At 38.7% G+C, this 14040-nt stretch overlaps 1 protein-coding gene across 13 annotated transcripts in view; it reads right to left on the reverse strand.

Annotated features, from left to right (window-relative positions):
* LOC105466343 (activator of transcription and developmental regulator AUTS2) overlaps positions 1 to 14040 on the reverse strand; it is a 1205160-nt gene that overhangs the window by 419947 nt on the left and 771173 nt on the right. Inside the window, exon 5 of one of the 13 annotated variants that reach the window (XM_071094061.1) lies at positions 1 to 14040. This exon is cut by the window's right edge and continues 71444 nt beyond it. The exons of the other annotated variants lie outside the window; for them this stretch is intronic. The gene's annotated coding sequence lies outside the window, so the exon portion shown is untranslated. 13 annotated transcript variants of the gene reach the window in all.

The following is a 14040-nucleotide window of genomic DNA, read 5'->3' on the forward strand; positions in this document are numbered from 1 at the left end:
TTTTTTTTTTTTTTTTTGAGATGGAGTCTTGCTCTGTCTCCCAGGTTGGAGTGCAGTGGTGTGATTTTGGCTCACTGCAAGCTCCACCTCCCGGGTTCATGCCATTCTCCTGCCTCAGCCTCCCGAGTAGCTGGGACTACAGGCGCCTGTCACCACGCCCGGCTAATTTTTTTGTATTTTTAGTAGAGACGGGGTTTCACCATGTTAGCCAGGATGGTCTCAATCTCCTGACCTTGTGATCCACCCGCCTCAGCCTCCCAAAGTCCTGGGATTACAGGCGTGAGCCACCGCCCCCGGCCTAGGAATAAATTTTAAAACGAGTTGCAAGTAGAAGCTTGGCAGAAAGACAGACTTAGGTAGGCACAAGTTATTGTATGTAATTGGAAAACAGCTGGTTTAGAATTTGCTAATTCATAGCAGTTCAGGAAATAAAGCAAACCTCAACAACCCCACCAAACTTAACACACTTGTATTCTGAATGTTGCTCAAAGCCCGTTCAGAATCTGCCATTAATTCAGCCAATGTTTTTCTTCCCAGAATAATAAATACTTTCTTAAGCTAAAATGTGGAATCATTACAAATAAAAATATTGCTCTTGACTGACTGTAAGTGGATTACATATTTACTTTGCTTTATTGAAAGGCCCATGAGGGGAATGGCCATAACTTACACCTTCTCTTGCATTCCATACTACCTACTTAGACATAAAATTGGCACTAAAAAAATAAATTCTTGTTGATGAAATAATGAATAGCCAATACAAAGAATGGAAACCAGCAAATGAGGCTGGTTCACCATTGCCAGGTACACACATTTCAATGTGGTTACTGGCAAAGTTGAAATTTCTTGGCTTCAGAGTGAGGCTCCAAAGTTCAATGACCTCCAATGGAATCTCAAAACAAAGTCAGTGGGACTTCTAATAGCTCTCTCATATCCGAGTGATTTTGAGATAGAATAAATCTCTATCATATATGTGTTGTTTCATAAATATTTCAACATTTCACATATTGAATCTGTATGGTGTCTTTTGGATAAACCCTCCCTCTGAAAGTGCTGAGCTTGAAAAGGGCTTCTGACTACAAGCTCACCACCTAGAAAATGTGTGATCCTATCCTGGATTATCAAGGAAGAGTTGAACAAAGGTGCAGGGAGCATCAGGGCACTCCTAGGAGGAGCAGGTAATGGGCCTGAGTTGGAGCAGCTGTTCCAAGTGCTGCTGTGCTACTGCAGCCTTTCTACTGGGTCTATGGATGGCAGTTTCCCATCTGCAGAGTATGGCACTTGGTTTAGGGAGTTCTTGCCTCATCTACTTACAGTCTGTGTGCATGCGCATGTGCAAACACACACATACTGACCTCAAAACCAGGCTTGATATTAGGGTAAAACAGTGTCTTCAAGGGATGCAGGAAGCTGAGGACTTAGTTACTGTAAGTGGAAAAGATCTTAAACTGACCAACCTTAAGGCCTTACATGTCTTTCACCTTTCTTCTGATATATGAATACATTTTTTAAAAGGAAAATATGCCAGTTGAAAGGCGACTCATCTTGACCCCAATATAATAATCACTTCCCTTTTTACATTGTAAAAAGCCAGTCCTGCCTAAACACTTATTTTCCTGCCTTTTGACTACATATCAAACTAAATGTTACTTACAAGCAATTGACTGCAAGTTTGTGTAATAGCAAGACATCCCTTCAATTAACTGCCCACTTTTTTATTGGAGTTGACAGGCAATACATTTGTAACATCTCAGCTGATTACATGAAGTCTTAAGTAGTTATATAGCAATTGGTAAAGAAAAAATAGCCTCCATCAATCCTAATAAATAGGTTTTGTGGTTAAGAAACCCCACAAGGAAAAAAATTCAATAATTTCAAAGAACTTCATGTTGAATGTTATCATCGTTTTTCTTTTTTAATAGAATACACTGTTAATTTCATTAATTAAAAAGTGCTTTATCCCTCTTTTTGAGACAAAATTCTTGAGATATTAATGATTTTTCCCTCAGATTCACTCTGCTTCATGTAGAAATTCTACTTCTCAGAGTTTTCCTAAAGAAATGATCAAGAATGTATACTGAGATTTGGCCAAAAAATACATTTATAACTTGCCTGTCTAAAATGGATAAAAATTATAAACTAACACTGCATTTTAGTTGCAGGAGATAGGTTATATAAAAGTATAGTTAATTCACACATACACACTACAGTCATTAGAAATGACATTCCGTATAGACCATTCATGGGAATATGCTCATGAGGTAATGTTAAGTGAAAAAAAAAAGATGACTTCTAAACAGTATACACTATTCACTAAATTATGTTCATTAAATATGAACAGAAAAAAGACTAGAAGGATATAAACAAAAACCATACCAATTTTATTAGTGGGGGGAGGACTTATAGGTGATTTTTATTCTCCTCTTTGTACTCTAGACATTTATATAATTTACTCATTTTGTAATAAGAAAAAAAGTATATTTTAGCAGAGGAAGAGGATTCTCCCACAGGTGTTAATTAGATGATATTCTAGACTCAGAGTTGTCCAGCAAACCCTCCTAGAAGCAGTAACGTTCTTAGTGAGGATAACTGCCCACTGATGCCAGTTCCATCTTCTCTAGATTATTTTGAGAGCAGAAAACAGAAAGATAGTTTGGGGAAAATGCCTACCCCTGCATTTATAAACAAGCAAATTCTCAGTAGTAGGAGGAATCATTAAAACCAACCAAAAAATAAATAAATAAATAAACCCACTCTTGTTATCCAATATTCACATCGCAGAGGTTTTATATCCACACATTTTCAGAAACCAAGAGGGAGTCATAAACCCAATTCAATTTAATTGGGTGCTCTCTTGACAGAATTGTTATTAATAAGATCGTATTGTACAAACCTCCCTGAAATCCCAAATGCTGCTGCCTACACCAGCAGAAACATTTAACATCCAACATCCAGCACAGCACATGCAGTTGTGTCTGCTCTTCTGTCCTGGCCCCTCCCACAGACCCTCTCATCCTTCTTCTCCTACTCCCCCCTGGTTTCTCAAAAAAAAAAAAAAGCTTGTCTTGAGCAACCTCCATAAATTATTCACATGATATTGCAGTGTATGTCAGCAATCTCGCAGTGTTTAAAAAACTTAACTACAAGCCAATTAAAATGTAAACTGAGAAAGACGGATGGAGCTGGTTGCTCTGGTGTGAACTTGAGCAGCTCATAACAATATGCACTACAACTTCCAGACCTGCTAATTTGACAGCTACTTTCATCAGCAGACCCTCGCCCTTCCCCCATGACTTCTTCCTCTTCTTTTTAATGTAGTGCTTCTCCCAGGACAAATGGCTCCATATCCTTCCACATTCAGCAGATTAGTCCCCTGGGCCTTGCAACCAGCCCAAGCTCTCAAAGTGGAAGTTATTAACAGGGGTGTTTTTTTTTTCCTCTTTGTTTTAAAGGATGTGTAACATACCTCTCATTTTCTTTACAGGTTGCAGTTTAAAATACTTGTATTGAAAAAAAAAGGAAAGGAAAGAAGTAGCAAGCAAAGATGAAGTGTACAATGAGAAATGGCCAGGAAATCTGACAGCTAGCCAGATGGAAAGGATGTGCTATCATACAGGTATATTCCCCCTACTGTTTGTTTCCATTTCAATTTCTTCCGTGATACTCTTTACATCAATGATTTATATGCCATGCTTCCACTTAGTCTAGATTAAACGAATGTGAGACTAAATACGACCAGTGCCTAGTCTGTTTTTGAGAGGAAGAGAAGGCCTGGATTACTGCACAGTTTTTTAGCAGTTCCATTAAGACAAAAATATGGGTTCCCTAAAAAAGTACTAGGACACCTTCCTCCACAAAACTCAACTTGACCTTCCCTGCATTTTAAACCTTCTATAAGAAATCTCAATCTACAATGAAACCAAAGCCATCTCCGGCCAGGTTGGCATCAGAACATTTCGAATTACTGACATTCCTGCATTATCTACCTCTTCTTTCTGGAATATCAATTTTCATTTTCTGAAACTGTGTAGCCCAAATTTTAACTTGGGGATGTAGGACCCCTCTAAAGAACAGTCTGGACAATAGAAAATCATTCTTTTCCACATTGGAAACTTGGTGCCAAGCTAGCAGAATAGTATTTCACTTTAGTTTCCATCCTTTCCAGTTTTGTGACTAGACCTAGAATTTTAACAGAAGACAAAAATGGTCCTCAATCCCTACAGAGAAAAAACATACTTTAGTCCTAGAGAAATCACTGGCCATATGGTAATGAGACATCACCCTGATTGATCTATTTGCTGTCATCTGTACACATGAGGTCAATTACAAAGGTCAAGGATTGCATAGAAATGGCACGTGTTCAAATCAACACAACCATAAAAAATGCTTGTATCTATGAGCCAACTACTAGGATATCTATCAGTGACTCATTACATCAATTTACTGTCTTATAATAGATAAACTAATCAATGAACTAATTCATTACCTTGAAAAGCATCACTGTATGTTGAACTCAAAGAGACTGAAATAATTAGAAATAAACAAATGCCTCATGTGTAGCCAATATAAATGGGAAAAAATGAAGGAACTCAACTCTGTGACAAAACTTTTAAATTGGGGGTTTAATTGGGGAGAAATAGTTAATTGATTTTATGAATCACACGCTAGGTTTTCCTCTATCATTAGTTGGAGAAGACTGCACACTGCATTTATGTCTCACATCTATTTGATCAAATTCAGTTAGCAGGTGTCTCAGAAACGCTTACAGGTCAAAATAAAGGCAGATGGTTATCTGATCAGTGCACGCAATCAATAAATTCATTCTACTATTTAATCTTGCTGAATTATTTACAATGGTGTCTTTCAACCCTCACGGTGCATCAGAATCATGTGAGGAGATTTTTAAAACTACAGATACCTGGTTTATATCCCCAAACATTCTTATTCAATTGGCCAAGGATAGCGTCTGAACACTGGTATATTTAAAATTATTTTTCAGGTGACTCTAACTTCGTGCTGCGGAAGACTGAGAATGATTAGTCAGAATGAGAATAGTAACCTCTGGTTATTCATTTCCATGGAACATGACAATACCACAGACTGGACAAACTATAAAAGGCTGTGTCCAATTCCTTCTTAGCCTTTAACTGCTTGAAATCCTCCTATGTGAATTAATCTCTTAATATTTATTTCTCAGTCTTCTGTCAAAGCCCTGAAACATGCTTTCGCTTATGCCTTAGTTCTGAAAATACAACCTCTGATCATGGAAATGCCGACTAAAACCACAATGACATACCACTTCACACCCACTAGAAGAATGGCTATAATAAAAAAAAAAGACAACAAGTGTTGGCAAGGATATGGAGAAACTAGAACACTCATACACTGCTGATGGAAATGTAAAATGCGGGCACTGCAGAAAACGGTCTGGCAATTACTCAAATGGTTAAGTGATAGTGACTCTGCAGTTCCACTATAAGGTGTGTATATGTCTAAGAGAAATGAAAACATGTCCACAAGAAACTTACACATGAATGATCATAACAGCATTTTTCATCACAGCCAAAAAGTAGCAACAATCTAAATGTCTATCAATTAATGAATGGATAAACAAAATGTGCTGGATCAATTTAATGTAATATTATGAGGCAATGTAAAGAGATGAAGTACTGACATATACTACAACATGGATAAACCTTTAAAACAAGTGAAAAATAATAAAAGAAGTCAGCTGCAAGGACCATATATTGTATTATTCCATTTGTATGAAATGCCCAGAATAGGAAAATCTATAGAGATGAAAAATAGAGGGTTGGTTACTTAGGGCTGAGAGCTGGGGCAGTGGAATGGGCAAGGAAGGAGGTATGGATAAGGAGTGCAGGGTTTCTTTTTTGAATCATGAAATTCATTCAAAAATTGATTATGGTGATGAGTATACAACTCTGTGCATATATTAAAAAACATAGGAGTGTACACCTTAAGTGGGTGAGTTGTGTGGTATGTGAACTATAACTCAATAAAGCTGTTTAAAAAAATAGTAAAGAGGTTTCTGCTTTGATGCCTGTGTTGGCAAGACCACCTAACTTCCAACATCCTACTAGGGCAGGGTTGCATCTGGCTTGGTCACAGCCCTTGCAAGGTGCTAGGCTGCACTCCTAAACGAAGCCTGTTGATAGCATCATTAGATTCTAATTGTACATCCATGGGCTTGCTCCTGGTTCCAACATATCCGAGTCTTCCTTATCCTAGTACCCTTTGCATATCTGGTAGTCTCTTCAAAATGGGGATGGACAAGCAAGATTAAAGACCGGGACTTTATGCTGAAGGTAACAGGAAGTTATTCAAGTCTTATGGGGAGTGGATGAGGCGAAGATACCTGGATTATTTATCAAGTCTTTTAACTAATCCTTCTCATTATATGTTCTTCCCAACTGACCAAGTGTACCTTGTCACAATGCCATTCCTCATGCAACAACTTTAATTCCTGCTTTCCTTCCATATTGTACCAACTCCTTATAATAAGGTTGCAACCTGTCAGTTCAACCTGATGTCCCATAATTTCTTGATCTAATCATCTCCTCTTCTTTCTGGCCACTCTCCTTCTTGTCTTCCCCAGAAACCATTTTTGCTCCCACCATCGGCCCTTTAATGATACCATCACTCTGGTGCCCTCCTTCCCTTCCTTTGACACCTTCCAAGGTTAATCTATTCATCAAGGCCTAGGTTTAATCTCATCTGTTCCATGAAACTCTTCCCCCAAAATTATACCAATTAGGGCAATAAATGACATATATGAACAAACCCCAAACTCAAGGAATGAGCTTTATTGCCCCTCTGACCAAACAATACATTCTCTGAGAACAAGAATAAAATCCTAAATTTCTCTTGATTACACCTAGTGCCAAAGTGCTAGGCCAGCAGCAGATGTATTTACAGACTGACTGATAAAAGGGAACTCACTTTTATTTCCAGGGATAGATGTACAATCAATTTCTCTCTCATATTCTCTCCCTGCGATGGTTTCCCTTCCCATTCCAAGAAAGCCTGTTCTTTGTGCATTTCCTTTTCTCTAGGCTATGTGCTGTTACAGTAGAAATCGCTCCCTTGGGAAAATTATTGATGGGCATATTCTAATTTTAAGCTGAACTAAGAAACTGAATCACAGCTGTATTACCATTTCATTCTGCATGGAGCCCTAATGATAAATATTTAACCAGAACAACTTCCTTTTCCTTTGCTGCTGTGTTCCCGTTTAATTATTTTAACAAACAACTGTTCCAAACATTTACCACTCTTGTAAGACCCCTCGTGCTGCTCTTGGTGGATCATATTTGTGCTGCCTCCTTCACTGGGAAAAAGAGAAGCCACTGCCGTCCCTTCCCTATTTACTTATACCTATAGCTCTACTCATTGTTCTGGTCTTGAGCATTGATCACCAAACATTTCCTGTGCTTCCCCAATTTCAGGCACTTTCTTGGCCTCCTGAGGTCAGAGGTAGCCATGTGACTGCTCTATGATGACTGCAGAGGCAAATACTGAGATGGAGCTCCCACCAGGCTGTGTCTCTGAGGGGCAGAGATAAAACAGAAACCTTTTCCTAATTAATGTCGGCCATACAATATGAACAGAGAACCTCTGTTGCATTAACAGACTTAGAGTTAGGGCTACTTGTTACTGCAACATATCCTAAATTATCCTGCCCAATGCCTCATTTTGTCACTGTCCTTCCCTTCCATTACCCAGGAAAATATGTCCAATTTCACTTTGAAACTACTCCTCTACCTCTAACCCAAATCCCATGTCTACTCGTCTGTTTTCTCTGAGGTCATAGGCATCATCCTTTCCCTCTCTTGGGAAATCTCCCTTCCTTACAAGAATGAACGAACAAAAAACATCCTACTAACACTGAGTGCACTCTGAGTTCTAGGTGTTTTCTATGTCATAATTTCATTAAATCCTTAAAGAACTCCAAGAGGTGGGTAGTAGTAATCTCATTTTATACATGAGGAACCTGAAGCTCACAGAAGAACTTGATCAAGGTCCGTATCTATTAAATAGTTGGCCTGAGATTTGATCTTCTGCAGTCTGATTCTGAAGCCCTTACTATCCCAGAGACATACAGGTGTCCCAGCCTACATACATATTCAATTCACCCTCATACACACACCCACTCTTCCACTTTGCTTCTCTTTTCAGCCAGGGTTCTTCTTCATTTCTCATTACCCTAAACATTGAATACACACATATTCATTGTCTCCATTTCTTTATTTTATTCTTTTCGAATGATTCTAACCCAGTCTCTACTCTCAGCATCTGCTGAAAGAGTTGTTGCTAAAGGTCAGCGGCCTTCTATAATAGCTAGCAAAGTCTGTCTTTCTATCCTCTCTATGGTATCAGAAATTGCTATCTGCACTTTCTGAGAACTCTCAGAAAAACGACTTTTTCTTTTGCAAAACGACTCCTTCCAAGATATCAAATAATACCTCTGACTGCTTCCTTTGATGAATATTCCTCTTCTGGCCATCATTAGTGAACATTCCCAAAACTACGTTCTTCATCAATGATTTCAAAAATCAGCATTTCTATTTTTATTTTTATTTTTTTATGAGACAAGAGTCTTGCTCTGTCGCCCAGGCCGGAGTGCAGCGGCGCGATCTCGGCTCACTGCAAGCTCCGCCTCCCGGGTTCACGCCATTCTCCTGTCTCAGCCTCCCGAGTAGCTGGGACTACAGGCGCCCGCCACCAAGCCCGGCTAATTTTTTGTATTTTTAGTAGAGATGGGGTTTCACCATGTTAGCCAGAATGGTTTCGATCTCCTGACCTCATGATCTGCCTGCCTCGGTCTCCCAAAGAGTTGGGATTATAGACGTGAGCCACCACGCCTGGCCCCCCGACTCCGCCTTTTTTTTTTGGAACCGAGTCTCACTCTGTTGCCCAAGCTGGAGTGCAGTGGCGCCATCTTGGTTCACTGCAACCTGTGCCTCCTGGGTGCAACTGATTCTCGTGCCTCAGCCCCCGGAGTAGACCACGTCTGGCTAATCTTTATATTTTTAGTAGAGAGGGGGTTCCGCAAATGTTGGCAAGCCTGGTCTAAAACTCCTGGCCTTAAGTGATCTGCCCGTCTCAGCCACCCAAGTGCTGGGATTACAGGTGTGAGCGACTCAGCTCATAAATCAGTATTTCTAATCCTAACCTTTATCTTCAGGACCCAAACTTTGTTAGCCAAAGTTCTCCACCTGGATGTTCCACAGGTACCTCAAACTCAACATCTCCAAAATGAACTGATTCTTCCTCATTCTCATCTTCAACTCAATCCTCCCCCTGTATCGGACATACTCTCCTATGCAGTCTTTGGGGTTAGGTATCTCAGAATCAGCTTTACCTCCTCTCCTCATTTGTTTCTCCATTCTCCACACTTGGTCAGTCACTTAGATCTATCCACTATCACCTCCAAAATATCTCTGGAACATTCCTTCCTCTCAAATATCACTACTGCTGCCCTTGGTGAATATCAACTCTCCTCTTAAGAAGCTCCTGTGATTTCCCAGAGGTTATCAGCATCACCTCACTGATATCCAAATCTGATTTTTAGTCTTCCGCTTAAAAACCTCTGCAGCATTTGGGGCCCAACCTACTTTCCTGCTTTCTCTCTCACTATTTCTTTTCAAAAGCCTCTATTCCAGACATATAAATAGGGCTACCTAGTTTCACAAACATACCATAGACTTCACCTGCTTTGCTCACACTGCCTCCACTTTCTCTCTCTCTGGGGAGCTCTACTCATCCAACAAGACAAGAGTTCAACATTGCTTCGTCTAGGAAGCCTTTCCTAAACTCACAGCAGCTTTAGCTACATCCTTCTTTGTGTTCTCTTGTCAATTTTGTTCATGTTTGTAGTATATAACTTATAATGTGTTGTGATATTTGCTTATGGATCTGTCCCTAAGAGAAGGAGGTTTCAAGTGGTGTTCAATTAGGTCACAGGGAAAGGACTCAGAGGCAAATACAGGAGAACTTTCAATTTCTCTCTCTTTAATAAATGAAGGACTAACATAAGCTTTGGTTTTAGAGATATAACATATAAAATACACTTGGAAAACCATTTTACTGAAACATAAGTTTCTTGAAGTCAGATATGTTACTAAACATGGAAGCCCCAGCATGGTGACTGCCTTATGGTAGGTAACGAAAAGATGTCTCCCAAACCAGTGAATGACTCTTTGGGCAGTGCTACTTCCCACCGTCTCCTTCCATTTGAGCTTTTATGGTAAATAAAGGATAAAAGTTAGTAATTCCTTTGCAGGTTGCCCTGGGAGACCAATCTGGTCAGGAACAAATCTGATCATTAATACTGATAGTTGTCATCAAAACAGCATTGCTTTAGAAGTACAAAGTTTTCTTAACAGCTTTGGTTCATTACTAAAGTAGGTATTATCTTAAAATTGATCTTATCTGAAGGTTAAACACACTTAGTTCCTTGTCAGAACACTTAACTCTCCAATATGGTCAATTACCAGATAATAGTGTCCACTTTCTCATGTCTTACTACTTAAATGGTCTGATCAATAAATAAGTACACACTGCATTATTAAGAGCTTGCTGATGTCAGACACGAATGGAAGGAGTCTATGAACTTCTAGCCTTTAAAAAATATCATTTAAGCTCTCTGTCAATTGAAGGTGCTTTATATGTGTCATTGGAATATAATATTCTTTAAACTTCTGGTCTACACCACACATGTCACATGCAAATGTACGGACAAGTTTCTCCATTTGTTCTGAGCTTGAGCTTTATTTCCCTTAATAAGGGAATGCTTGACCACATGTATTGTTTCCTCATGAAACCACAAAATATTTAAAAATATCAAAATGAACATTATTCTAAATGCTATGACCTAATGGGAAATGAGAATATTTGTATCCTGGTTGCTGATGGAACTGACCCTCTCTTTTGAAGAGTAAAGAGGGAAATTCAGGGCAGATAGTAAAGATACTAGGGGAGAAAATCTGAACCAATTATTCCTTCACCAAGTATCTTTTCTGCAGAGATGATGTCTTAGAGCAGAAAGAATTTTGGTCACAGTTAATTTTTAAAATTCCTACTAATCCTTTTGTTAATAGGCTTTCCCAGTACCTTTCTACATTTACACAGGATGTATAAACTGAGCGACTGCACCTGATAAAAAAGGAAGTAGCACGCCAACTTTACCTACAACAGTATCACTGCTGAGAGATATGTGCCAGCCAGATAACTGAAAAGTTTTTAGCATTTTAGTATCAAGACTTATCCATAAATAAAAAATATTTTATTTCCTTAAAATTACATTTAACACATTGGTCAGTGTTTACACAACTGGTTCTGCTTCTGTCTCTAATTGGTGAATGCCCATGACCAGAGAGTGTTAACTAAATGTTTTCGGTCAGAAAGAGCTCTTTATAAATGAGTCTGATCTACCTTTCCTAGACAAGGAAATGGAGTAAAAAATAAGTTAATAAATTTATTTAAATGAAAATATTGATTTAAAAGAACTTTTGAGCCCTTTTTAATATTTATTTATTTTTTATTTTTATTTTTTTGAGACGGAATTTTGCTCTGTCACCAGGCTGGAGTGCAGTGGTGCGATCTTGGCTCACCACAACCTCTGCCTCCCAGGTTCAAGCAATTCTCCTGCCTCAGCCTCCTGAGTAGCTGGGACAACAGGCACGCACCACCATGCCCAGCTAATTTTTTTTGTATTTTTAGTAGAGACGGGGTTTCACCATGTTGGCCAGGATGTTCTCAATCTCCTGACCTCGTGATCTGCCCGCCTTGGCCTCCCAAAATGCTGGGATTACAGGCGTGAACCACTGCGTCTGGCCTAATTTTTTTTTTAAGCTTCTATTTACTGACTACCTACTAGGTGCTAGACAGTTGAAAAACTAAATGCATTTTTTTCTAATCTAGACAACTAGAATGCTTTTTTAGTAAGCCAGTCTCCCATCCTTCCATGTCAACGTGACAATCGTCAATGTGATATTTGAAGGCATATGATTACCATCAACTTGGCCATGCCCTTCCACAAACCCTGCTGAAGTAAAAACAGAACAGATTAATCACTAAAACAGACCCCATTCCTATGATGTGTAAGGTGCTCTGCTAGCTGTGTACACAAAATAACACATGGCTAGTCTCTAGCTCTGAGTAGTTTGCAATCTACTAAAAGAAACAGGATTCTAGTAATAAAACATAGCCTAAAAGCTAGCTAGCTAATTAACAAATGAGATAAATAGGCTACAGGACTATAAGAGTCCATAGACAGAGCAGTTCAAAGAAGTTGAGAGACTTGGGTTTTCAGGAACAAATGTCATTTGAGCTGAACTGTTTCGTTTTTAGTTTGCTTTGATTTTTTTTAAAGCACAGAATTCAGAGAAGCATAAAAGAATACAGTATGGAGTATGTGGGTAGCAATATATGTGGAACATAGGGGTGAAAAACTTGAAAAGTATAATTAATTATATAAATACCTGTAGAGTTATGGGAGAAAAATAAACAGCAAACCAGAATATTTGGGTATTTCATCTGCATAAATATCTTAATTTAAATAAATAATTCTTTCTAAGAAATTAATACTTATTTTAGAGCAAGTAAAAATAAGACTATCAGTAGCTTCAGATTTTCCATACTTTTTGATATAGCAATTCTATTTCCAAGAATATGTCTAAGGAAATCCAATAGTCATCTAATAAACACTCAGATGACAAACCAGATAAATCCTAAATGTCCAGCCGTTAGTGACTGGTTATCTACATTATTTTAAACCCACAGAATGGATCCAAACAGAGGTAGAACAATAGTTAATACAATGAAAAGATACACTGTACTTACAAATATCAGGAGGAATAAATGCAGCTCATTAGATTACCATCTGTGTATTAACAAAAAAATTATACACACACACACAGATGGAAAGATTGAGAAAATATGTATCACAAAGACTTCTGTGCCTTTAGTTCTAAGTGGAGCTGATGTCATCTCAGAGTTATTGAGATAATTTATCTTTCTTTAACACCCTGTCTCTTACAGAGGAGTACCTGCCTCTCTCCCGCCTACTTTGGACGCCTCCATGTTCACCACTGCAGCTTATGTATCTCCAGGTTTTCATGCCTTGCACAGCTCCTGAAAAATGTCCTTAAGTATCTGTTGAAAAAATGTTTAAAGCAATAAAACAAGGAACTACATGAAGCATTTGGAATGTTAGAAGTACAATGTTGATATTTCTCTTCCTTTAAAAAGAACTTTCTGATTAAAAAGTAAAATCGAAGAGGGGAGAGAAAGGGAGGGAGGAAGGAAGAGAGGAAGGGAGGGAGGGATGGGGGAAAGAAGGAGGAACTACTATCCTGTCACATATAAATACTCCAACTGCTTAAAATGAATTTCTCCTGCTTGAAGTATCAGTGAACATACTTATTTTGTAAGACTGCAAGGAATGTTTCACTTTCCCGGGAAAGAAACATTTGAAAACCAGATCCTACTATAGTATTTCAGGATTTGAATGTCTTCTTTGATGCAGAATCTCAATGTATTGTGTGGTTCAATCTCTATTCAGTCTTCCCTGACAGGGAAGGACAGTCTGGAAAGGGAGTGAAGTGAGAAACAAAGTGGAGAAAGGAAGGGAGGAGGAGAGAGACAAGGGAGGGAAGACAGGTATTTAATATTTGGGAACTAACTAGGTTCACTTCCCATGCCTGTCTGGTTCTTGTTTTATTTGAACTATTTCACCAGTCCTAACTGTCATCCGTGTAAACACCCAATCTAATGTTAAGAGGAACCATTCCTGCTGACGGAAGTAGTAAGTGACAGTGCTCTAGCAATGAAGTCCCGAGTTCTGCATAAATCAGCATTTGTCATCTTTTCAATTGTAAGAAATTTTTTGTGGTATTTCCAGGAAAGGCCCTGTTGGGTTTACATAATAATCACTTTGTAGACTCTAACTTCTCCCTTTTAACTGTCAAAGGGTTAAGTCTATGCTAAACTAGAATTCTTTAAGTTTGTGTATGAGTG

The sequence above is a fragment of the Macaca nemestrina genome, chromosome 4, assembly GCF_043159975.1.
Source record: "Macaca nemestrina isolate mMacNem1 chromosome 4, mMacNem.hap1, whole genome shotgun sequence".
Classification (NCBI taxonomy): domain Eukaryota; kingdom Metazoa; phylum Chordata; class Mammalia; order Primates; family Cercopithecidae; genus Macaca; species Macaca nemestrina.